The 25,144-nt window shown below is 34.5% G+C and overlaps 1 protein-coding gene across 1 annotated transcript in view; it reads right to left on the reverse strand.

Annotated features, from left to right (window-relative positions):
- The window catches only part of PTPRD (protein tyrosine phosphatase receptor type D), a 2,237,777-nt gene that overhangs the window by 838,479 nt on the left and 1,374,154 nt on the right, over positions 1-25,144 (reverse strand). The window contains exon 9 of the mRNA XM_086685253.1: positions 6,981-7,040. The gene's annotated coding sequence lies outside the window, so the exon portion shown is untranslated. The remainder of the gene's footprint in view (positions 1-6,980; positions 7,041-25,144) is intronic.

Raw genomic sequence — 25,144 nt, forward strand, 5'->3', positions numbered from 1 at the left:
TGTTTTGTAACTTCCCCTCCTATGTATTTTCCCTGATCTAGGCAACTCTCTCCATGTTTAACACAGCCAGCCCATCCTAAGCACTCTTAACTTTATCCCACTGAATATATAAGAAATTGTTCATATATTAGCAAAAACTCACATTACTTACAAATGCAGAGACAAATGCAGTGGGTATAGCTTAGTTCCCAAATTCTGGAGATCTCAAAACAAACAAAACAAAACAAAATAACAAAAGCATAACCTTTTAGATATCATTCTTGAACTCAGTTTCTGGGTGATTTATTATAGCTGAGTCTCCAAGCCCTTCCCTTTGGACAGCAGATCCAGCTATCAAGTGCCAACATTTAATGCTTCAGATAATCTCAGATAGCTACTTTCATATTTCATCCCCCATCTTTCCATAACCTGTAACTGGGAAATAGTGGAAGAGAATGAGGCAGATAAATATGGACACTTAAGGATTTGACACCTAAGAAGTTTCTTAAAATACTAGTCCAGTAGTTTTGGCTCTGCATTCCACCTATAACTGAATTTGATTGACATTTTTAAGTTTATTAAGTCATTTATTTCTCAACAGTGGAGTCTACCTTTGTATGAACATAATCTTGGATGATTTGACCATTAAGGTCACTCTGAGGAGGAGTTAAGAAGTCAGCCTCTATTTAAATTAGCAAATGGGTATTAAGGAGGGCACTTATTGTGATGTCTGGGTGTTATATGTAAGTGATGAATCATAAATTGTACTCCTGCAACTAATATTACATTGCATGTTAACTAACTGGAATTTAAATAAAATTTCAAAACAAACAAGCAAAATACATTTCAAAAAAAGGCCAACCTCTATTTATAGCTCTATTCCCCCACTAACAACCATTCAGTTCTCAGTTAATTTGGATGTAGCCAGTGATTTCCAACTTGGATCACTTAACTAAGGCCAGAAAGATTTAAAAATATACATGATAATGGAATTTTATTCTAGATAATTAGGTTGTCAAATGTACCCTTAGTTTGGATATATATACATACATGAGATATATACCTATATCTATTCTATCTATTCTATCTATCTATCTATCTATCTATCTATCTATGTAACTATCATCTATCTCTATACATCTATCTCTCTCTCTATATATATATATCTACATCATCTATATCTATATCTGTCTATATATATGTCCACTCTAATTCTAATTAAAAAGGTTTTTTTGTAAGCCAAGATTTTCTCTTTCTTTCTTTCTTTCTTCCTCTCTTTTTGAATTGAGAAAAACTTTATTTTTTTAAAAGCAGTTTAAAGTTCAGAGAAAAATTAAGGAAACCTAATTGTTTTTTAACTTCTCTTTTTAGAAGCAAATTGATGATTATGGCCAAGACTAGGTCATATATAGTATTCTTAGAGAGAAAGACATAATTACATAATATAACTATCTTCTAATTCATTTTATACTGTTTTATTTTTGTGTCATTATGAACTGAAATTAGACTTAAATTCTTTTTTCTTTATTTATTTTTTAATCATCATGACTTTCTTGAGAAACTCAATCCAGACTGATAGGTAGTCTTTTTGATTATGGTGATGTTAACAGTGAATTGTTATGTTTAATCCTGTCAATATTGACCTAAAATGATAAAAATAACAAACTAATGTAAAAATCAACATAAGATTTATAGTCGTCCATGTGAAAAAAAAATCCTTTAGGCTTTAATTGTTTTACAAGGGAAATTGAAATATACAAAAGGTGAGGTTAATTTAAAAATCTACAAGTACTGCGGTAAGATCAAGAGATAGTAGCCTTTCCTCATGCTGAAGGTAGTCTGTAGATACCTTTTGTCACATTGTGTTTAATCCTAGATATCTACTTGAAACATGAAACATATTATTGATGTGTGGAGAGGAGGCATCGGACCATGAACATCTGAAACTCATGTCATAAAAGGAATGGTTGAAGGAGCTATGGATATTTCCCATAGAAAATAGAAGACAGTGGATAGACATAAAAGCAGGTCGATTTTGTGTCAATTTAAGGAAGAACTGTCTTGGAATTAGAGCTGCCCAATAATGAAAGTGAGGTTAATACTATAGTTCAAATCACAGACTGGCTGATTGTGTGTTACGGGGAAGTTTCCTATAGAGTATGATGTTGAATATGTGACCTTCCTTAGTCTTTATGTCTTGAATTTCTTGTTTCCACTGAATGATAATATGGGCTTAAACGCAGAGTAAAAAAAAAAAAAAAAAATCTGATTCACAGACATATTACCAAACATCTTTTTGGTCTTGGACAGGTCATTGATCTCTCTGGGTGTAAATTTGTCATGTACAAACATGGCTTGGAGTCTTTAAGGTCTCCATTAGTTCTAACATTCAATGGCCATAAAAATATAGACATACTAAATCAAACTCTAAGTTGACTCATGGTAAAGAATCATTGCAATTACAGACTTCTAGAGCTGGAAAGAACTTAGCAACACCCCACATACCCTGCACTGTTCCTATACTGACTTGGTAAATAATTTTAAGTATTTTTTTCAAGTGAAATACATAATATTAAAGTTTTGGTTATACCCCTGAATGCAAAAATGTAACTCTCTCAAGCAGAAATGCTCAAAGAACTTCCTGCTGAGCATTCTTCTTCTGGCCATACAGTCTGCATACACAATTAACTTTGCTTAATTAAATTAACTTGTTCTTTACCTGGGATTGGCAAATTTATACTGTAATCAAAAATCTCTTATACAGATCTGAATATGTCCAGGCTATATGTAACACAGATTACTCCTTTACTAAAAATAACTAAAGCCTGACTCATTTAATGGGATGACTTACTTTGCAGATCTGCCTTATTTCTCCAAAATAGTGCTAGTCAGAACTTTGTGAACAATTCCAAAATCACCCAAAGAAGCCTTAGTATTTCTGACTTTCTTAATTGATGAAACTCTAAGAGTTAACTAAAGTTCCAGAAGGTTACTTTAATTATGTGAAGATATTTATAGGCATTGGCATTTGTCCTTATACTAAAACATGATACTGCACAGCATATAATCAAATGTTATCATTCACAAAAAACTAAATTACGCTTGCCAAAATAAGCTGAGCACTTGGCTGTAGAACCCACAATAATATTATGTTCACCCTACATATTTGTGGATTTCCAAATTCAGACAGTTTAACAGTTTCTAGCTAGCATTAGCTTGATCCAATTATGAGAAGTGACAGTGACAATACATGAAAAAGAAAGCTCATTTAACCAATTTGTCCAAATTTTGTCAATGAACACAAGGTAAAATATTTTGAGACTTTAATTTGAGAAAATTATATTCATCATGAACAGTATCTTTGATATCCCATAATATCCTCAAGCAGTCATTTATAAAGTGTCCATGGTGTCAGGGCACTCTTTTAAACATTGTAAGGCATAGGAAGATGAGTAACAAGGTGTAGACCTTTCTTTCAAAAATCTCCCAACTAGACACTTAGAGAAACTGCCAAGAGAGTGTAAGGCTCATGCTTTTGCTATTTATTTCGGGTGTCTCAATTCAAAGCAGTCTCAAAACATAGTGGCGACTGTTGTCTCTGAAGTTCCACCTGGGTTCAAATTCTGATACTACTACTACTTGTGTCACTTTGGGCAAGATATCTAGTTTTCCTAGTTCTCAGGTCCCTATCCTAACATGGAAATAATTCAAGTATAGTCTTTAGAGGTTTACTATGAAGAGTAAATGAGGTATGTACGAGATATGAGATTATTATGCATATCAAAAATAAAGGTTAAATACATTTAAAGGATAAAGGATACATTAAGTAAGAAATCTGTTTTTTGTTTGGCAAAATTAAAAAGCTCAGTATTTTATATGTTAGAGTTAGTTGCCTGCTTTCAAGACTGATGATATAACATTCATGGACTATGGACTACAGAGGGAAAGAAGAATTTCTAATGTAATGCCCTAAAGCACTACTAGTGAGCTGGTGATCTCAGAAAAATGGAGAAGACAGTTTGGGAAATATTGATCAAATGTAATGCCATAAATAAAGTGTTCTGGGCCTTACCCAATTGTTTGACAGAATGTCTTATATTTTTGTAGACAGTCTGAAGAAGGCAGGGTTAGAAAGAACTAGATAGGTTTGTTAACTGGCGGAATAGCTTCTTAAGAGACATTAAAATGAGTAAATATTAATCTGAAAAATACTTTTGTCCCTGCCTCATACCACTGTCTTTGGTGGAGTGGAAATATTGTAAACTTTAAAATCAGAGAGGCTGGGGTTTGGATTCTTGTTCTAACTCTTATTAGAGATCTTTGTTCCTTGACCCCAGTTTCTTTACCTGTAACCGGAAGATATGAGGATACCAGGTAAAGCCCTTCACTGTATGCTTGGCACATCTTATGAGCTCAGTAAGTAGTATCAACAACAATCACTGTTATTTTTACTTTCAATTCATTTTTGTGATGAGAAGGAGATAGTTACACTATTTTGTTCCCATTCCTACTCAACCTGAAAATACAGGCATGGGAGACTGTGTTCTCTTATTCATCTTTCCTGTCTGCAGAAGGTGAAATTCTAAAATACATTTCATATTTCACCTTTTAAACATGCCTGTATATGGACAGATAAGTTCCTGATACTCCAAGTTTCAATGAAAAGAATAGTTGTAATATTTACAGGCTACCCTACATATCCCCTGCTATATATGTCAGGCGCTGTTTAGAAGGACTTTTCATATAAAACTTATTAAATATTCACAATAGTCTAGGAAGTGGTACAATTATTATCTCCATTTTACAGATGAGAAATCTCAAACACACAATTGAATAATTTGCCTAAAATCAAACAACCAGCAAATAGCAGCAAATCTAGGCAAGTCCATGTTTAGAACCCATGCAATTTGCCACTTATAATAGAATTGATTTGTTCTGAAGAAGCAATATCATAAATGGAAATATGTTTGAAATATTTCTATTGACACTATATCAGAGATAGAACTTAAAAGAAAATAGGAACATCATTTCTATTGTCAGTTCTATGGGAATAAGTACTTTGGATTCCCAAACAACTGGTTTTTAAACTTACTCTGGAATATAATGTGCTCAGAAAATAGAAAGTGATTCTATACAAATTGCTGAACCATAAAGCAGAATGATTAATATCATGAGAGTCATGTCATGAGCAAAAACACAGGAGTTCAGAAGACAGCATCATTTTGACGGGGTTTTCAAGGAAGCTGTATGGTGAAGGTGAGCTGAATGTTAAAATATAAAGTAGAAACAATGAGGAACTAAAAGGGAAACAAGCTGAGAGCCTGTAATAAATTTATTGCAACCCCTGTATCTCTCTCTCTCTCTCTCTCTCTCTCTCTCTCTCTCTCTCTCTCCTTGAGAGAGAAAGAGCACACAAGCAGGAGAGGGACAGAGAGGGAGGGAAAGAAGGACAGACAGGGAATCCCAAGCAGACTTGGCACTGCAAGAGCAGAGCCTGATGTGGGTCTCGAACTCAGGAACCATGAGATCATGACTAGAGCTAAAATCGGACACTTAACAGACTGAGCCCCCCAGGCATGCCTCCATCTCTCTTGTTTGTTTAATGGCCATCTAATTTGACTTCAATCATATCTTGGTTTCTGAAGGACTGTTGTGTACATTTTCTATAAATTCATATATCCTTTTTTCTTAGAATCGTAAGAAACATCAATTCAAAAATAAAGTTAACATAGAATTTGGGAGGTGGTATTCTTTCCTTGGAGCTGGAAATTTAAAAATTTTAGTAGTTAAGAGTATTTAAGCATGCTAAGGAACTTTTAAGCTTTGTAAACTTTATTTACAAAATTTGTATTTCAAAATATCAATTAAAAATCATTTTAGGTTATTGTCTAATTCATCGCAGGTTTATACAGGATAATACTTTTATTTATTTTTTTTTTAAATTTTTTTTTTCAACGTTTATTTATTTTTGGGACAGAGAGAGACAGAGCATGAACGGGGGAGGGGCAGAGAGAGAGGGAGACACAGAATCCGAAACAGGCTCCAGGCTCTGAGCCATCAGCCCAGAGCCTGACGCGGGGCTCGAACTCCCGGACCTGGAGATCGTGACCTGGCTGAAGTCGGACACTCAACCGACTGCGCCACCCAGGCGCCCCATATACAGGATAATACTTTTAAATGGTAAGCCAAAAGATCAAATATTTTAAAGACAGCATAGGAATGATTTATTTCAGAGAATTATCATTTTAAGATTAGAAGCAAAATATTAAGCTGCAATGGGCAAGAAAAATGTAGTTGGTAAAGAATTTTATCAAAAAAAGTACTGTTATAATAGATGAAATGTTTATATTAGAGACAGGATATGTAAGGTAACAAAGTTATGTTAATAGCAAAAATTTTCTTGCAAAATACTGAGATACTAAATGCATCATATTATAACCTGTTATTGTTTAACAGAGATTAGACATTTAAAATTTTGCTAATCTATTTGCTAATCTGTTTTCTTAACTTATTCCCTCATTAACAATAAATAGCTTTGTAGCTTCCAGAAGAACCAAAATAAAGTATGTAGGCGAGACCACCGCCGAGGGCTAATAATTTCATAGCAGCAGCAGCTAAATTCAATCAACATTTAAATCTATAGGCATCTGCTGCTCCAGTTCAAAACTTTAACCCATTGTTAGGTTTCCCACACATTCATGACTAACATCATCCATGATTCAGAACTGAAAAATAAATCCATTGACAGATTATTTCTTTGTTGTCCCATTGTTTTGAGTCTAATTGATAAAAGAAAAACTGGTTATCCATAGTAAAGAATGATTTAGTATTATCACATTTTATAAGAGGAATATGAGGTAAATAGAACACAATGTTTGAGTATTCCTTCCATGCATTCATTTTAATCAGTATTTGCTAAGTGCTAACTATATAGTAGGCACTATATCATGTATCAGAATCCAAAGAAGGGAAAGAAAGGTCAAGATGTGTTGCAGACTTACCTTGTGTCAGCCACTATAGGTATTTTCAGACACAGTCCCTGGCCTCAAGAGATTCAAAACCTAATTAACAAGACATAAAACAAAAATATCTTAAAAACGATATTTCAAACTCTAAATTGTCTCTCAGATATTGTATTTCTACCATTGTGTTTTTAAGGTAGTTTCAGACAGAGAGGAGAAAAAGCAAGAGGGTAAATGAGAAGCTGGTATCAATTTTATGTGATAAAGTATTTAATTGAAATAATGAAATGTCAAAAATTAACATGAAACTTTTTTTGTCCACATGCTGTAAAGCAGGAAATAGTGACTCTTCCTTAATATTTTTTTTTCAACGTTTTTTTATTTATTTTTGGGACAGAGAGAGACAGAGCATGAACAGGGGAGGGGCAGAGAGAGAGGGAGACACAGAATCGGAAACAGGCTCCAGGCTCCGAGCCATCAGCCCAGAACCCGACGCGGGGCTCGAACTCACGGACCGCGAGATCGTGACCTGGCTGAAGTCGGACGCCTAACCGACTGCGCCACCCAGGCGCCCCTCTTCCTTAATATTTTGAATTGAGACTAGCATGTCTAACATAAAGTGGCAGGACCGCCTTTTTGCAGTAACTAGTTCATCAAGTTTACTGAGTTTCTTTGTTTGTTGCTTCTTGAAATTACATAGATCATTTCAAAATGTCCATCCTTAGGTGTTTATGGGTTGGATGCCACCTAGATTGTTGAACACTGGCAGCCAAGCTAAAGCAAATCCTTGTCTGTCGTACTCACCCTAGGACAATCTAGCATGAAGGATTCTAAAACTTATAAGCATTACATCTATGTCAAAGAATCTCAATTATTAATTTTTAAAAATCAAGATCCCTAAAACAAATTAAAAAGTCAATTTATCTTAATTTCTCAATAGGGTCATTTTATAAGTTTTAAAGACTATCCTAATGATTCTTGTTTGTTTTGCATAATTGCTTCCTTCTGTCTAGACCACTGGCTTCTCAACTCTTTTGTGTGTTCAACTCATATTCCCCCTTCAGTTCCAAGGAAGTTATTATCCCATGTAGAAACCCTTTCTTGACATCCTGCCCCCTCCAAGCTTTGCTTAGATATATTTCCTAGATGCTCCAACAGTTCTGTGTACTTCATTAGTACATTACCTTGTGTCACAGAAACTAGCTAGGTGTTCATTCACCAAACCATTTTTTTTCCCTCCTGTTACAGAGCCACATTAAATTTTGCAGATAGATAATACCATGTGACTGAATTCATCACAATGGAATACAGCTAGATATAAATCAAGGCACTATCAGGCCTGGTCTTAAAACCATCTCATACATGATTCTTCATTCAAGGTTTCCTATTCACAGGTAGAATTCCTGTTGACTTACAGGAGGAATGATCCATAAGACAGAAAGAGATTGGTCCTTCAGCCACAGATCTCAGAATCACCCTTCATTCCTGCTAATAAAGTCTATTGACACTAGACAGTTACAAAGATGATCATCCCTCATCCCACCCTGACTACGATCATCTACTGGCATTGGAGTTTTATGTAAATGAGAATTAAATTTCAGTTATTTATGCCAATAAATTGTTGGGTGTCTGTTATAGCACTTAGCCTACCAAATTGTGACTGTTCAATTTGTTTCATCTCTCCCATTAGGTTGTAAACTCTAGTACCCCCACAGCAACTGGTTTTGTCATGTTTCAGGTTTTAGCTGAGTCCTTGACACAGTATATACCACATAATTACCATCTCTATATTTTTTAATAACTTGAATCTTACAATAAAATGTACCATGAAAATTTCATAAGAAACACTCTAAATACAGTTATTCCTTTGGTGGGAAATGCAAGGCTTCATTTAGCACAGGCTTCAAAATACCTTTTGGTAAACACCTTAAAGGTAAAATTTGATTTTGCTTAGGAGATCAAAGCAAGTGGAAACATCGAAACGCTTTTGCAAAACTGCTTTCTTAAGCTTCTATTTGCAGTTTTTGCTACAAGGGTGAGAGCATTACAAAACCTTAGTCAGAAGTAACGGACTCAAAAGCTCCTTGAGATAGTTGCAGTGACTTGGAACATCCTTCGAATCTCTACTGGGGATTTAATACCAGTGGAGAGAAAATGAAAGGTAATTTTCTTTCCTTTTGAAAACAATAACCAATCACAGAACTGAAGACCTTCTGCTCTTCTCAAAGTACAATGAAATAGCTTTTGTAGTTTAGACAAAAATAGAGACATCTGACAAGCATTATCAAGTCTCAGTCAGCATGCCTCCGTGTATTTATTGCCGACACATCTCTTCTTCACCCCCCTTACTCCTGCAGCCAGAAACACTACACACACTGACTCTTTTTAGGTAACCACCTGTTTCAGGCCACTTCTAAAAGGTCTCCTCATAAATCTCACCCATCTGTCTCTATACTATCATCCACTTGCTGGTTAAATTTAGTCCTGTTTAGCAGAACCTAACTTTCAGGCACATCTTTACTTTCAGCCCTACTTAAGTTAAGGAAAATAGAGAGGAAATGATTCCTTCTTGCTTCCTTTCTGAAGAATTGAGAGAAAGCTTTTTTCTGCAAGACATATAACTGCCTTTTAATCTGAGGGAAAAATCCTCAAGCTCTGTTCCACAACTTACTTAGATTAATTTGAATGGCACCTTTAGGCTAGATTTTACAGTAACTTTAACAAATTTGTATGTAGTTCATTCGCATCAACGTTAATATATAATTTCCCTTCACAAAGCACTTGGCTCTTCAGTGTCTGGCAAACACACATTGGATTTGCCAAGGGAAGTCATTTCTTAAAGTTTCCATAAACATTAGGACAACACTTCTGCTTCTTAGAACATCACAAAACTACCTTTCTTTCTGAGCACAAATGCCAGCCTGTTGATATACGTAGAAGAGACAACAGAAAGATTTAACACCAGACAGAATTATATGTATCTCTATATTGATATAGACATTGATAGATATAGATACAGACATAGACATAGACATAGATATAGTTATAGATCTTTATCAGTTCTGCTTAATGTTTAAGTCAACTGAACTTCCTACTGTGCTCAAAGTGTGAATTACTAAGAAGTCGCCATTTTGTTTCTGAAAAATGGATGGAAAATATGGATCATGAATTCTTACAAGCAGAACAACATGGATTTTCAGCAAGTGATTTAGATAAGTAAATGCAAGCCAGCTCATCGAACAGGCTTGATGTGTGAGAGAGAGTGAAACAAACAAGAAGAAAACTGTTGTACAACTTCTCCCATGTCTATGCTTTCTGCTAAAGCTCCAACTAATTGTTGTGGCTGAGGAAACCGTAAATGCTAAAGTCAATAACTTTTGAGAGCAGAACCATATATGGTGAAGTATAATCTGGTCTGATACAGCTTTATTATTTACAGATGTGCATAGAAAATGGCTCTAAGAAGATTTGAAGGTTTCCATTTACTTTGGTCATAACCCCAGTTTTTCCCCCACAGAAATAACAAACCTCTCATAAATAGACTTTCATTTTGTGTGGATCTCTTCATTTACGTCAGGAGGATATCATCTTTTATTTTCTTTTTTAAATAGAGTTAGCTGGAGTCAAATCATGTATGCTTTATATTCTGACCCATAACAAATACTCTGGACTTCCTCATTGGAATTTTTATCTTTGCTATATGGCATCGCTTCTGTTGCAGTGTGAAAGTTTCAAGTTTCATTACTGACCCGTGACTCCGTTATACGTAATAGAATATTTGAATTAAAGTACTTCAAACCTTAAAAAAAGGTCTTTCAACAGAAAAACTATAATTTAATTTATATGCTATAGTGATGCTATTTACTATTCTATTTAAATTAGGAAAGAAAGTTTACTTCATATGAAGTTTCTTCTGCTGCTAACCTTATTCTAAAACACCCCAAAATGATAATTATCAAAATACATGTTATTTTAAAACAGATTCTATATTAGCACAAGCAACAGGGCCTTTTTAAAGTAGTTTCAAATACATATTAAAGAGATTTCATTAAGAGGCTTTATTTCTCTTTCATTCAGAATTGTTTGCACATGTTTCTCCTTAGTCCTGTTTTCACATTTTCACATATTCACATTTATACTAGATAAGCAACACTAGGTAAGCAAACATCCAGGAAAAATAAAATTTGAAGTAACTAAATGTAACTGATCTGTAAAATTTTCAGTGCAGTTCATGTGCAGATCATGCAGTAGGAAGCCAGTAGAGATGAGTGTAGGTTTTTAAGCTTTATTTTGTCAAATATGTTGGACCCTCTAAAATTACATAACTTTGCTTCTCTCTTTTGTCCTTCCTTCCTCCCTCCCCTTGGTGTCTCCTTCTCTTTTTTGTTTTGTTAATTCTCTTTTTTCTTTTGTTCTTTCTTTCTTTCTTTCTTTCTTTCTTTCTTTCTTTCTTTCTTATCTACCATCTATCAATCTATCATCTATCTATCTATCTATCTATCTATCAGCAATCATCATCTATGTATCAATTATCTATCTGTCATCTATCTATCTATCTAATCTATTAAAATTTTCATTCCCGTGTAATCAACACACAGTGTTATATTTGTTTCAGTTACAATATAGTGATTTGGCATTTTCATGCATTACTCAGTGCTCACAGTGATAAGTGTACTCTTAATTTCTTTCACCTATTTCACCAGCACCCCCAACGTCCTCCCTGGTAACCATCTGTTCTTTATAGACAAGAGTCTGTTTTTTGGTTTGTGTCTTTTTTTCCTTTGTTTGTTTCTTAAATTCCATATATGAGTGAAATCATATGGTCTTTTTCTGACTTATTTTGTTTACCGTTATACTCTCTAGATCCATCCATACTGTTGCAAATGACAAGATTTCCTTTTTTTATGGCTGAATAACATTTTATTGTATATACATACACACCATTTCTTTTTTTTTAATTAAAAAAATTTTTTTAATTTAAATCCAAATTAGTTAGCTTATAGTGCAACAATGATTTCAGGAGTAGATTCCTTAATGCCCCTTAACCATTTAGCCCACATCCCTTCCAGTAACCCTCTGTTTGTTCTCCATAATTATGAGTCTCTTATGTTTTGTCCCCCTCCCTGTTTTTATATTATTTTTGTTTCCCTTTCCTTATGTTCTTTATCCATCCATCTATCTATGGACATTTGGGCAGCCTTCATAATTTGGCTATTGTAAATACTGCTGCAATAAACATATGGGTGCATGTCACCTTTTGAATAGTTTTTTTTTTTTTTTTTTTTTGTATTCTTTGCATAAATACCCAGAAGTGCAAATACTAGATGATAGGGTAGTTCTATTTTTTGTGTTTTGAGGAAACTCCATACTGTTTTCCACAGTGGTTTCCCCAGTTTGCTTCCCTACTAATGGTGCATGAGGGTTCCTTTTTCTCCACATTCTCACCAACACCTGTTGTTTCTTATCTTGTTGATTTTAGCCATTCTGACTGATGTGAGGTAATATCTCATATTGTAGTTTTAACTTGCATGTCCTTAATGATGAGTTTGAGCATGTTTTTTTGTGTTTGTTGGTCATCTGGGTGTCCTCCTTGGAGAAATGTCTCTTCACATGTTTGGCCCATTTTTTAATTGGATTATTTGTTTTTTTGGGTGCTGAGTTGTATCAGTTCTTTATATATTTCGGATACTAATCCTTTATTAGATATCTCATTTGCAAATATCTTCTCCCATTCAGTAGACTGCCTTTTAGATTTGTTGATTGTTTCATTTTCTGTGCAGAAGCTCTTTATTTTGATGTAGTCCTAAGAGTTTATTATTGCTTTTGTTTTCCTGGCCTCAGGAGACATATCTAGAAAGATGTTGTTATGGTTGATGTCAGAGAATTACTGCCTGTGTCCTCTTCTAGGATTTATATGGGTTTAGATCTCAATTTTAGAACCTTAATCCATTTTGGATTTATTTTAGTGTATGATAAAAGACAGTGGTCCAGTTTCATTCTTTTGCATGTTGCTGTTCAGTTTTCCCAACACCAGTTTTGAAGAGACTATCTTCTTCCCACTGCATATTCTTTCCTGCTTTGTTGAAGATTAATTAACCATATAATTATGGTTTTATTTCTGGGCTTTTATTCTGTTCCACTATCTCTCTATTAACACATTATCTTTCTGTGTATCTATCACCTGTCTATCTATCCATACACCCACACATCACACCCATACCCACACAATAAGTTGTGCCTTTCATCTCTAAAGAGGTTTTTTGTACTGTGTGTGTTTTTCTACATGATGTTAAAAAAAGGAGAAGCTGAACTTCTTGTAAGTCCAAATACTTCTTAATTTTTTTTTTTCAACGTTTATTTTTATTTTTGGGACAGAGAGAGACAGAGCATGAACGGGGGAGGGGCAGAGAGAGAGGGAGACACAGAATCAGAAACAGGCTCCAGGCTCTGAGCCATCAGCCCAGAGCCCGACGCGGAGCTCGAACTCCCGGACCGCGAGATCGTGACCTGGCTGAAGTCGGACGCTTAACCGACTGTGCCACCCAGGCGCCCCATTTTTTTAAGTCTAAGTACAGTGCACTTATAAGAAAGAAAGTACATAAAAAATGAATCATGTGAATCATACAAAAGTAAACACCAGGGTGACCACTACTCAGGTCAAAATATAAAACATTTCTCATTCTACAGAAACTCCACGGTCCCTCTCAATCCATTTCTCCCTTTTCATCAAGGCAAACAAGCATAACCTCGATTTCTAGCCCAATAGTTTAGAGCTGCCTTGAACATTATATCAATATAATCATATGTTACATATTACTTCTTTACTTAACATTATGTTTGTTGGTTTCATTCATGTTAAAGTTTGCCAAATAGCATTTAAATATACCATGCTTTACATATCTCTTCTATAGCTGATGGGCATTAGGTCATTTCCAGTTTAGAGCAATTACAATTGATGTTGCAATAAACATCCTTGTAGATATTTCTTAGTACACATGTTGTACATAATGAGGAGTGGAATTGCTGGATCATCTGGTAGGCATATGTTCAACATCAGTAGATAATGCCAAATTGTTTTCCAAAGTGGTTGCAGCAATTATACTCCCCTGAAATATATGTGTTCCTAGTGTATCAATCTTGACCAATACTTGGTAGGGGTATTTTCTTCGAAATACCAGTAGATTAGACCAGTAAAAAAGGAGACAGGGAAAAAGTTTTGCAAAGGGAAGACTTCTGATCTGGGGTTCAGTGAACTGGTGGGAGAGAGACAGCTGTGCTGTGAGAGGTGAAGACTGGACTGTCACAACAAGGATTTTCCCTGGAAGTAGGAGGATTCATGAAGGACTAGGGAGTCAAATGAAGAGCATGGTATTCTGTCAAATTATAAGGGTGCAAATCAACCCGGCAAGAGAATTTCAGTGCAAAACAAATTGTGTGTGTGTGTGTGTGTGTGTGTGTGTGTGTGTCTGTGTGTCTGTGTAGGGGAGAACCAGAGTCTTTTCACAAGCAAATATACAAAAATAAACCCACATAAAACAAAAAGTCTCTTTAAATATGAGAATTATTAGAAATATCTAGGGTGATCGATTAATGTGGACGAAAAATGTCACAAGAGTAGAAGTTTTCCATGAAGAGCAACTTCATACCAGTCTATTTAAAACTACATCTTATTATTCTTTTTGTGATCAATTCTGAACATATTGTGTCTCAGAAGGGATGGAAACACAATTTTCAGATATGAGAATTTCCCATAGGTGTTTACTGAATGGTTTTAGTTAGTGACTGCTTTATAAGGTAATTATTTTATAATTATAGTATAGAAAGTGCTTTTGAAAAAAATATCCTCTAGAGCCAGGAATAATCATAGAATTTTACAGCTGAAAGAGGTCTTGGGCAACATCTAATTAAACCTTCTCATTTCACAGATGAGGAAGTCTAGGTGCACAGTTGCCCAGTTACTTGATCAGGCTAAGGCAGTAGTTAACTGCAGATGCAGAAGAATCAGGGTTTTGGACCTGGAAGATAATCATCATATATTCATTTTATTAAAGAAACATTGAAAAATTTCTTTCTTGGCTTTCTTTTCGTGGTCTATGTCTATTTATCTATCAGAATTCATCAAAGTTCATCTACTTCAAGACGTCTTCCCTGTTCACTTCAAGTCTTCCATAAATGCCTCTACTATGTCTTAAATGACATTATACAATCATTTCTACTTTGCAATTATCTGTATATTTTTCTCTTTGCCCACTATATTGAGAAACCAGAAGGTAGACCCGCTCTTTTTTCTGCTTAGTTCTTAGCATTTTGTATAAGCCTAGTATCCAATAGTACTTGGTAAATATTCATAGAATGAGTTAAATGTATCAAAATTCGACCCATAATCATTTTGGTATGTACTTAGGTAAAGGTGAAATATATAACTTTACACATTATGTTAGTTTTTTGGACTGTTCATTGACATTTCTGTTCCTCTTCTTTTCAGGTACATGGAAGAAATATACCTCTTAAAATTAGTGTGCCCCTGCTATTTGAGCACAAATAACACATGTCACTTCCATGTAGAAGGCTTTAAGAGTCATTATCACCCCACCTCACTGCTCCCTCCAGCTCTACTGATCTTGAAGACTCTCTGAGTGAGGACAACATAAGAAGATTCCTTAGCCAACCTATGATAAACATACAGTATGACTGAGAAATAAAATTGTATTTTATTTTCTATTTTATTTAAGTTACCAAGATTTCAGAGTTGTTACTGCAATGTAATCTAGCATGTTCTCACTTATTGTAATGGGATGAGATTTGGGGGACTCTGAAAGAGAGTGAGCCTTTTTATTTTTTATCTGTCGGAGGGACATGAACCATTGGAGGCCAAAGGGTGGACTGTGGGACACAGCTTCTAAAGTGGATCTCAATGATCTCCACTTCCTGTCATTTATGTATTTGTGTAATTCCCTCTCCTTGAGTGTGAGTTACACATAGTGACCTACTTCTAACAAGAAGGCTACTGCAGAAATGATGGCATGCTACTTATGAAATTAGATTTTTAAAAGACAGTGGCTTCCTTTTTGCTCATCTTCTCTTTCTCTTGTAAAGTCTTTGGTCTGGGGAAAGCCAGGGGCCATATGGCAAGGACCTCTTGAAAGACTTGGGGCGCCTGGGTGGCTCAGTCGGTTGGGCGTCAGACTTCAGCTCAGGTCACGATCTCGCGGTCCGTGAGTTGGAGCCCTGCGCTAGGCTCTGGGCTGATGGCTCAGAACCTGGAGCCTGCTTCCGATTCTGTGTCTCCCTCTCTCTCTGTCCCTCCCCATTCATGCTCTGTCTCTCTCTGTCTCAAAAATAAATAAACGTTAATTTTTTTTTTTAAAGAAAGACTATATGACAAGGAAAAATAACTCTGGTTTGTATCAGAGAGCACCTGAGGCTTGTCAAGAGTCTATGAATGAGTTTGAAAGTGGATCTTCTGAGCCCCGCCAAAAGCCATGTTCGTATCATTGAAAATGCATCTTCTTTCCATTTAGGCCTTGAAATGACCTCAATACAGGCTACTACCTTCATTTCAGGGTCACGAGACATGTGATCCTTAAATGCCCAGCTACACCACCTTGATTCGTGACCCACAGAAACTGTGAGATAATAAAAAATTGTTATTTCAAACTGTTATGTTTTGTCCAATTTGTTATAGAGCAATAGATGATGAACACAATTTGTATTTCCTTATCTAAACATACTATACTAATAGGGCAAACACATTTAACATTATGTCAGAGATGCCATATGATAAGCATATCAAAGTTGAAGTCAATGCTTTAATTTATTTATTGCAGCATTGTAATAAGGTTATACTTTATTAGTGGATATATAAACCCAGACCTATATAAGCATCGAATTCATACTTTAGTCAGCTGAATCAGTTAATTATATCAAAGATATATAGATTTGAGCAAGGATTTCTAAATGTAAACAAGATATTAGACATATAATACTTATTAGTATTTAGGATACTAGGAAGTTAGGTATTTGGATCTACTTGATTTTTATGGATAACAGAAAAGTTAATTTGTACATTAATAGGCTTATATTAGACCTTATGCATGTTGTCCCAATATAAGCTGAATTCTACTTAAATAGCCAACCCAATTCTTATACTGCTTCTGAAAAATTTATCAAAATATGATCAAAGGACAGTGCAAGGACAGTGTGAAACTAGGGATTCCAGGCTATTCTGAATATCTGAATCTAAAAAAAGAGGTCATGGCACCTACACTTTTCCCACAGCAGTTCAATATCTGGAATTCAGGACACTGCCTGTTCAGTAAGTCAGAGAGTTAATGTTAAAGTCTATATAGCAAAGAAGAAGAAAAGCCATGAGAAAAATATTACAAAGTATTTGGGAGAAAGCAAGAATGCAGTTCTCACATTAAAAAAAAAAAAAAAAAAAAAACTTATATATGCTCAAAAATCTTCCACTAGCAACTTTAGGACAATACTGTAAAGCTTGAGCTCTAAAGGAGGGACATTGCTTAGGTATTAGCCTAATAAGAGACTTGAAAAAACAGATATCCTATTTATGAAAAGGCTTTTCATAGGTGAGTACAATTGTTTTCACATGTTTGAAGTCGACCCTGTTTCAGTCCCACCAGGAATTCCTGATGAATACTGCATTTTCTGTGGAAGCAACAATTCATAATTTCCCTTTATTCCTGTTTGTTACAACAAAAGACTCAGTCTCGGGGGCTTTGATTAAGATGATGAGACAAAGAATAAAACAAACAGAGAGTCTGTTAAATGTCTGCCTGAAACCAGAGCTGTACCACTTAATATGAAAGACTCTTCAAAACCAATAATGAAATAATCATCCTTTTTGCAAGACAGATAAGAAAATGAAGGCTAGATGTAGATTGGGGAAACTAATTTACACTAGAGGAGGGAGAAAGGGGAAAAAGAGCAGCTACAGAAAATCAACTGTTAATAAATATCAGAGACTGCAGAGAAGTCACAAGATAAGCTGCAGGTATGTTCCTCCAGCTAGAACAGGGCAATCACTTCTCTGAGAAGAGAAGCTGATAAGGCCCCTCCTCTCCAACAGGCAATCATTTTACATTTTATATTATTTGAAAAGAGCCTGATTATTTTTCTTTGAATGAAACCAGATTTATTCACATTTACCTGTCAACAGAATGTTCCATTCCTCTGTTTTGCCTGTCTATTTAAAGGCATATGACCTGACTGAAATACTACAGACAAACCTTTCCTTTGGAGGTAAATAAATAATAATAAGTGAACAACTCATGCTTTTTATGATTTCTTTATTTTTTGGTATAGTGCCAAATTATGCTAAATTAAAATCCACAGCCTGATAAATATGACTGATATCTGTGGTAATGGATTGAGGTCACAAATATTGGCTCTATTCAAGGTCAGATACAATCTTTAAAAATCATATCCAGAGGGGAGAGCCACATATAAAAATAATAAAAACAATAATTATGTTATTGAAGTCTAGTTAAAAGAACAATATAACATTTAATTATTTCTGGTTTTGTAAACTTGTATACACATTTAAATATTGCTCTATCAAGTAGGGACAACAAGAAGCATGTGTAGAGACAAACAAGCAGAAAACAGCCCTCCAACTGACTCATATTGGTTTGATATCACTTGTTGAGGTTGGGGGCTGAGATCCAGAGCCTCAGTGGGACACTGGTTCTAAAAGCATTTTCATGGTACCTCCCAATGTTGTGTTTGTGTGTGTGTGTGTGTGTGTGTGTGTGTGTGGCCTATTATTAAAATACTTCACTGGGCATCCCAAAACGTGGGTTCTAGAGCTTATCAAATAGATATCTTTAATAAGTCAATGAATTTTTTTAGTTTTTGTTTTCTCATTCTACCAAGTGCAATAGTTAAAAAATATTCTCAAGGAGCAATTTAACCCATGAACGCTATGTACCACAAGCTTAGTAGATAATAGAATTTAGATATAGTATCTATGTGTATGTATTTGTGTATATATGCATGCATGCATATACACAGATTTATCCAATAATCAAATCATTAGGCTGACATGGTGATAGTGCTCAAAGTTAATGGAAACTTTACCCTAAGTCTGAGATAAAGAAAAGTAGCTTACACTGAAGTTCAGTTTAATGGTATTATTCAAGTAATTCACAAAGGAAGTTCAGTTTAAAATTCAGTTTTGCAATGTGAATCAGAATATCCTGTGTATGGAGTGCAAAACTGATCCTTTGTAAGATGTGAGATGCTTTGGTTCATTTGCTCAGTGTTCATTTTTGATAGAACATCAAGTTTAACCTAACTGAAGACCAATATTCTTACTGAGCCAATGGAAAGGCATGTTTCAAGGGGATTATGTAAGAATTATGTTAGTCTCTGTTTCAGTGTTTCTCAGTGGGCTGACATTAACATGAACTCTTGGAGTTTTGGGATTTTTAATGTTGGTTTATTTTTCCTCAATTCTTCATATGACTTAAGATCCTTTTTTTTTTTTTTTTTTTTTTTTTTTTTTTCTGAATAGAACATTCACATCCTTCAAATAGCCTGTAGTACCATTGTCTTTAGCCAGACAGTTTTCCTGGGTCATCAACAATATTTAAATGCCAAAACAAAAACAAAGACAAAAAAAAGAAAAAGAAAACCATGCACACAAAGATAATTTTTAAAAATATACATGGACTACAAATTTCTCACAGTACTGAAGAACTAAAATAATTACAGCCTATAAAGAACAATTACCTAAAAAGTAGTGCTGGAAACAGGGTTGTAGGTAGGGCATAGTTTCATCGTGACTAATTAAATGCAGATATTCCATAAATCTTCATATTTAGGAAATATAAAAAAAACATTTTGAACATTCTGAAATTGCCTTTTATTACCTAAGTTATTTGGGGGGATTATAAGAAAAAAAGACTATAATTTGGGAGCTAGTCCACTGGACTGAAAGATGGGGAGGCCAAGAGTTTAGCCCATGTTTGACCATTTGCTAGTAATGTGATTTTGGGTGAGGACTTAACATATCTGAACTTCTGTGAAAAATAAGACAATGATATACCTCTAAGAACATGTACTTCTTAAGTTTGTTGTAAAAATCATATGCAGCCTAAAAGTTGAATAATTGCCATTACTAACAATTTAAGGTTTCTTCCTGCTTCCTGGGACACAAGGTAAAATTATGTTAAATAGTCATGATCCTAGTCAAATGTGAATTTTGATTCCATCCATCAGTTCATCCATTATCCATTGAGCAGATCATTGAATATTTACTAATGACCATTATAGCAAGTCACTGCTTTGTTGATCTGGAAACATAAACGTAAACCACAGTATTATTTGCCCTCGTATATCTTATGGCTTAAATGGAGAAGCTTATCTTTTCTTTTGGCTTTTTCAGTTTTTAATGTGAATTCCAGTTAATTAACATAGAGTTTTATATTAGTTTCAGATGTACACTATAGTCATTAAGCAATTTCATACATCACCCAGGGCCTATCATGACAAGTGCACTCCTTAATCCCCATCACCTATTTAACCCATCCCCCTACTACCTTCCCTTCTGGTAACCATCAATTTATTCTCTATAATTAAGGGTCTATTTCTTAATTTGTCTCTCTCCCTCTCTCTTTTATTTCCTTTGTATGTTTGTCTTGTTTCTTATTTTCCACATATGAGTGAAATCATATGGTATTTGTCTTTTTCTGACTTATTTCACTTAGCATTACACTCTCTAGCTCCATCCATGTCATTGCAAATGGCAAGATTTCATTCTTTTTAATGCCTGAATAATATTTCAATATATTTATTCATGCTACATCTTTTTTTTTATCCATTCATCAATCAATGGACACTTGGGCTGATTGTAAATCCATACCTTGGCTATTGTAAATAATTCTGCAATAAACATAGGGGTGCATTTATCCCCTTCAATTAGTGTTTCACATTCTTTGAATAAATACCCAGAGGTGCAATTATTGGATCATGGGATAGTTTTATTTTTAACTTTTTGAGGAAATGCCATGCTGTTTTCCACAGTGGCTCCCCTAGTTTGCATTCCCACTAACAGTGCATGAGTGTTCCTTTTTCTCCACATCTTTACCATGACCTGTTGTTTCTTGTGTTGTTGATTTTAGCCATTTTGACTGTTATAAGGTGATATCTCATTGTCGTTTTGATTTGCATTTCCCTAATGATGAGCAATGATGAACATTTTTGCACGTGTCAGTTGGCCATCTGGAAGTCCTCTTTGGAGAAATATCTGTTCATTCTTTGGCCCATTTTTTAATTGGATTGTTTTTTGGGTGTTGAGTTGTATCAGTTTTTTATATATTTTGGATACCAACCCTTTATAAGATATGTCATTTGCAAAAATCTTCTCCCCTTCAGTAGGTTGCCTATTAGTTATGTTGATTGTTTCCTTTGCTGTAGAGAAGCTTTTTATTTTGATGTAGTCTCAATAATTTATTTTTCCTTTGTTTCCCTGGCTTCAGGAGACATATTTAAAAGATTCTGTGGCTGATGTCAGAGAAATTACTGCCTACACTCTCTTTCAGAATTTTTATGGTTTTACCTCTCACATTTAGGTCCTTAATCTATTTCGTATATATATTTGATTATGGTGTAAGAAACTGGTTTAGTTTCATTCTTTTTTGCATTCTGCTATCCAGTTTTCCCAAAAATATTTGTTCAAGAGACTGTCTTTTTCCATTTGCATACTCTTCCTACTTTATTAATTGACCAAATAATTGTGTATTTATTTCTGGATTTTTCTGTATTGTTCCATTGATCTATATTTCTATTTTTGTGCCAGTATGATACTGTTTTGATTACTACAACTTTGTAATATAACTTGAAGTCTGGAATTGTGACACCTTCAAGTTTGCTTTTCTTTTTTGAGATTGCTTTCACTATTTGGGGTCTTTTGGGGTTCCATACAAATTTTATGATTGTTTGTTCTAGTTCTGTGAAAAATGCTGTTTTTCTATACATATTGCATTAAATGTGTAGATTGCCTTGGGAAGTATAGAAATTTTAACAATATTTGTTCTTCCAATCCATGAGCATGGAATGTCTTTCCATTTCTTTGTGTCAAATAAATTCCATATGATCATGGTGAATGTTTTTATTTTTTTAAATGTATTGTTGGATTCAATTTGATAATATTTTGTTGAGAATCCTTGCATCTACATTCATCAGGGATATTGGGATGTAGTTCTCTTTTTTAGTGGTATCTTTATCTGGTTTTAGAATCAGGGTAATACTGGCCTCATAGAATGAATTTGGAAGTTTTCCTTCCTTTCATATTCTTTGGGATAGTTTTTGAAGAAAAGGTTTTAACTCTTCTTTAAGTGTTTGGTAGAATTTGCCTGTGAGGCCATCTGGTCCTAGACTTTTGTTCGTTGGGAGTTTTTTGATTGTTGATTCAATTTCTTTGCTGGTTAAAGAAAAGTGTGTCTGGTTAAAGAAAAATATGTCTCCATATTGTTACTGGTCTGTTCAAACTTTCTATTTCTTACTGTTTCCGTTTTGGTAGTTTATGTTTCTAGAAATCTGTCCATTTCTTCTAGGATATCCAATTTGTTGGCATTTAGTTTTGATAATATGCTCTTATCATTGTTTCTATTTCCATGGTGTTGGCTGTTATTTCTCCTCTCTTATTTGTAATTTTATTTATTTGAGTCCTTTCTCTTCTTTTCCTGATAAATCTGGCTAGAGGTTTATCAATGTTATTGATTTTTTTTCAAAGAAACAACTCTGGTTTCATTGAACTGTTCTATTGGTATTTTGTTGTAGTTTTTTTTTTTTTTTTTTTCTACACAGTTTATTTCTGCTCTAGTCTTTATTATTTTCTTCCTTCTACTGGTTTTAGGCTTCACTTGTTCTTCTTCTAGGTTCTCTAGGTGAAAGGTTAGTTGATATTTTTCTTGCTTCTTCAGGTAGGCTTGTATTGCTATACATTTCCTTCTTAGGATTGCCTTTGCTGAATCCTAAAAGTTTGAACTGTTGTGTTTTCATTTTCATTGGTTCCATGTACTTTCTAATTTCTTCTTTGATTTTCTGATTGACCCATTTATTGTTTAGTAGCACATTATTTAACATCCATGTATATGTGGTCTTTCCAAATATTTTTCTTGTGTTCGGCTTCTAGTTTCACAGCATTATAGTCAGAAAAGATGCATGGTGTGATTTCAAACTTCTTGAATTTATTGAATCAAGTTAGTGATTAAGTGCATTAGCCTAAGATTCTAATTCGAACTTTTTACAGGTTATGCCATTTTAACCAGGTAACTTTATTTTTCTAAGTTTTATTTTCCTTATTGGTAGCATGTGCATTAAAATAATAAATTCATAAGATTGTTGTGAATAAATTAAGTAGTGCACAAAAGCATTTAGCATAGTGCTGGCGTGTAATGTGTTCAATAAAGAAATATTTACTATTTTTGTTTGCACTTTTTCTTACCCTGATCTTAATGTGCCTCCTGCTAAGAAGGAAAAAAACAACCCCTGATATGTAGGAGTTGGTCTGCTACTATCATTCATGCCTTGGTGTTGCTACCTGTTGGCCTGGTCCTCATAGCAAAGTCTTGGATTTCTCCTGTTGAACATAAACAGTTTCATAGAACATCAACATCAGATAAAGTCACTCTTTGACCACGATGGATCAAGACAAAAACTATTCCATACATGTCTGAACATAGATAAAAACATATATGTTGTCAAAACTGAAAGATGACCAAATATCCCCCATTCTAGCTAATATGAGCAACTAGACTGCTTGCTTTGTTACTAGTTACAGCTTTAGCCTTGTCTGGTCTTTCTTCTTTCTGGGTAAGATTAAGATGGCCAATTGTCTAGAGTTACTTAACTCTCTGGCAGGATCTAATCAAGAGCAAAGCCCTATTTCCTTCCTCTTTCCCCCAGAGCACTTAACACATGCCCAAATCCTGTAATACATTTTAACACCCTCTTTCTGAAATTTCCCATAATTCCCCATGGTATGTTTGCTCCCACACTGCCACAAGCAACAAACTCAACTTTTCAAATACAAGGTATGTTCCCAGGTCTTTGGCTGGAGTGTGCTGACATACTTATCATGTCCTCTCCACACGTCATAATTTTTCTTCTGTACTCGACTGATCTTTCATTGTAATTTAACTTTCTTTATCCTGTCTCCACTCCTCTCATGGTAAATGGTTACTGAATGAATGAATGTTTCCTTTTTATATGTCTACTTGTTATCATTCTTATTTTTCATAGCTTTTAGGAAAAATTCAGCCCACCACTCTTATCAGTTGGGAAGGAAGAAACTCCATAGCATCAAGATTTCTGATACTAGAATCTCTTTAACTTGGCCAAGGACTAATTTAGGAAAAGAATAATTTCAACTAGATGTTCTGCAGTGAAAGAACATGGGGAGACTACAGGGATTTATGACTTTGTAGAAAGGAGTTAAAGCATGTAGGTTGTTTATATTTTTAGTTGTAAATCTTGTTTTTCTTCTTTCTGATTGAACTGACTTATTATTTTAGATCTGTAGCCTTGTATTTCTTCAGTCCTCTGTAGTTTCCAGTGGGCAATTTTTAGGTTATAAATACACACATGCAATTGACTGTGTTAAAAATATATACCATAAAATCAAAGCAAACTTGAAACATAAAGTCTGTCCACTCTTCTATCCTACTCTTATGTATTCATTTAAAACTGCACTGTAAATTAGCTCTAAGATAGGAAGTTTTCAGCCCTTTGTCAAATAGGTTTATTTTTTTTAATTTGTCTTTCCTTTATTAATTTTATAAACATGGACCCATTTAGAAATTAAAGGTCTTTTAGGATAGACAAAGCTGCTTGTAGACACATGAGATGTGGAAGCATACCAATTTAGCTTTTTCTTTCTCTGAATAAAGTTAGTCTTGAGAATTTTAACTTCCCCATAAATATTTTTAGTGACTTAACTTGGAATGCCTAAGATTTTGTGCTTCAATGGGATAGAGTTACTAAGGGAAATGAGCCCAGATGCAAACATATGGAGTTAGTTTTAAACTAGTCTCAAATTTCTACATGTCCTAAAATAAAAATGAACTGGACAAAAACCTTATGATGCCACTGGGCTGAGAGTGTCTATAATCAGTGTCTTATCTTAATGGAAAGTATCCAGTTTGTCCCTCTGGATAGATAACTATATACAGTATAGC

Source organism: Puma concolor, chromosome D4 (assembly GCF_028749965.1).
Source record: "Puma concolor isolate L17-30 chromosome D4, mPumCon1.1.hap2, whole genome shotgun sequence".
Taxonomy (NCBI): domain Eukaryota; kingdom Metazoa; phylum Chordata; class Mammalia; order Carnivora; family Felidae; genus Puma; species Puma concolor.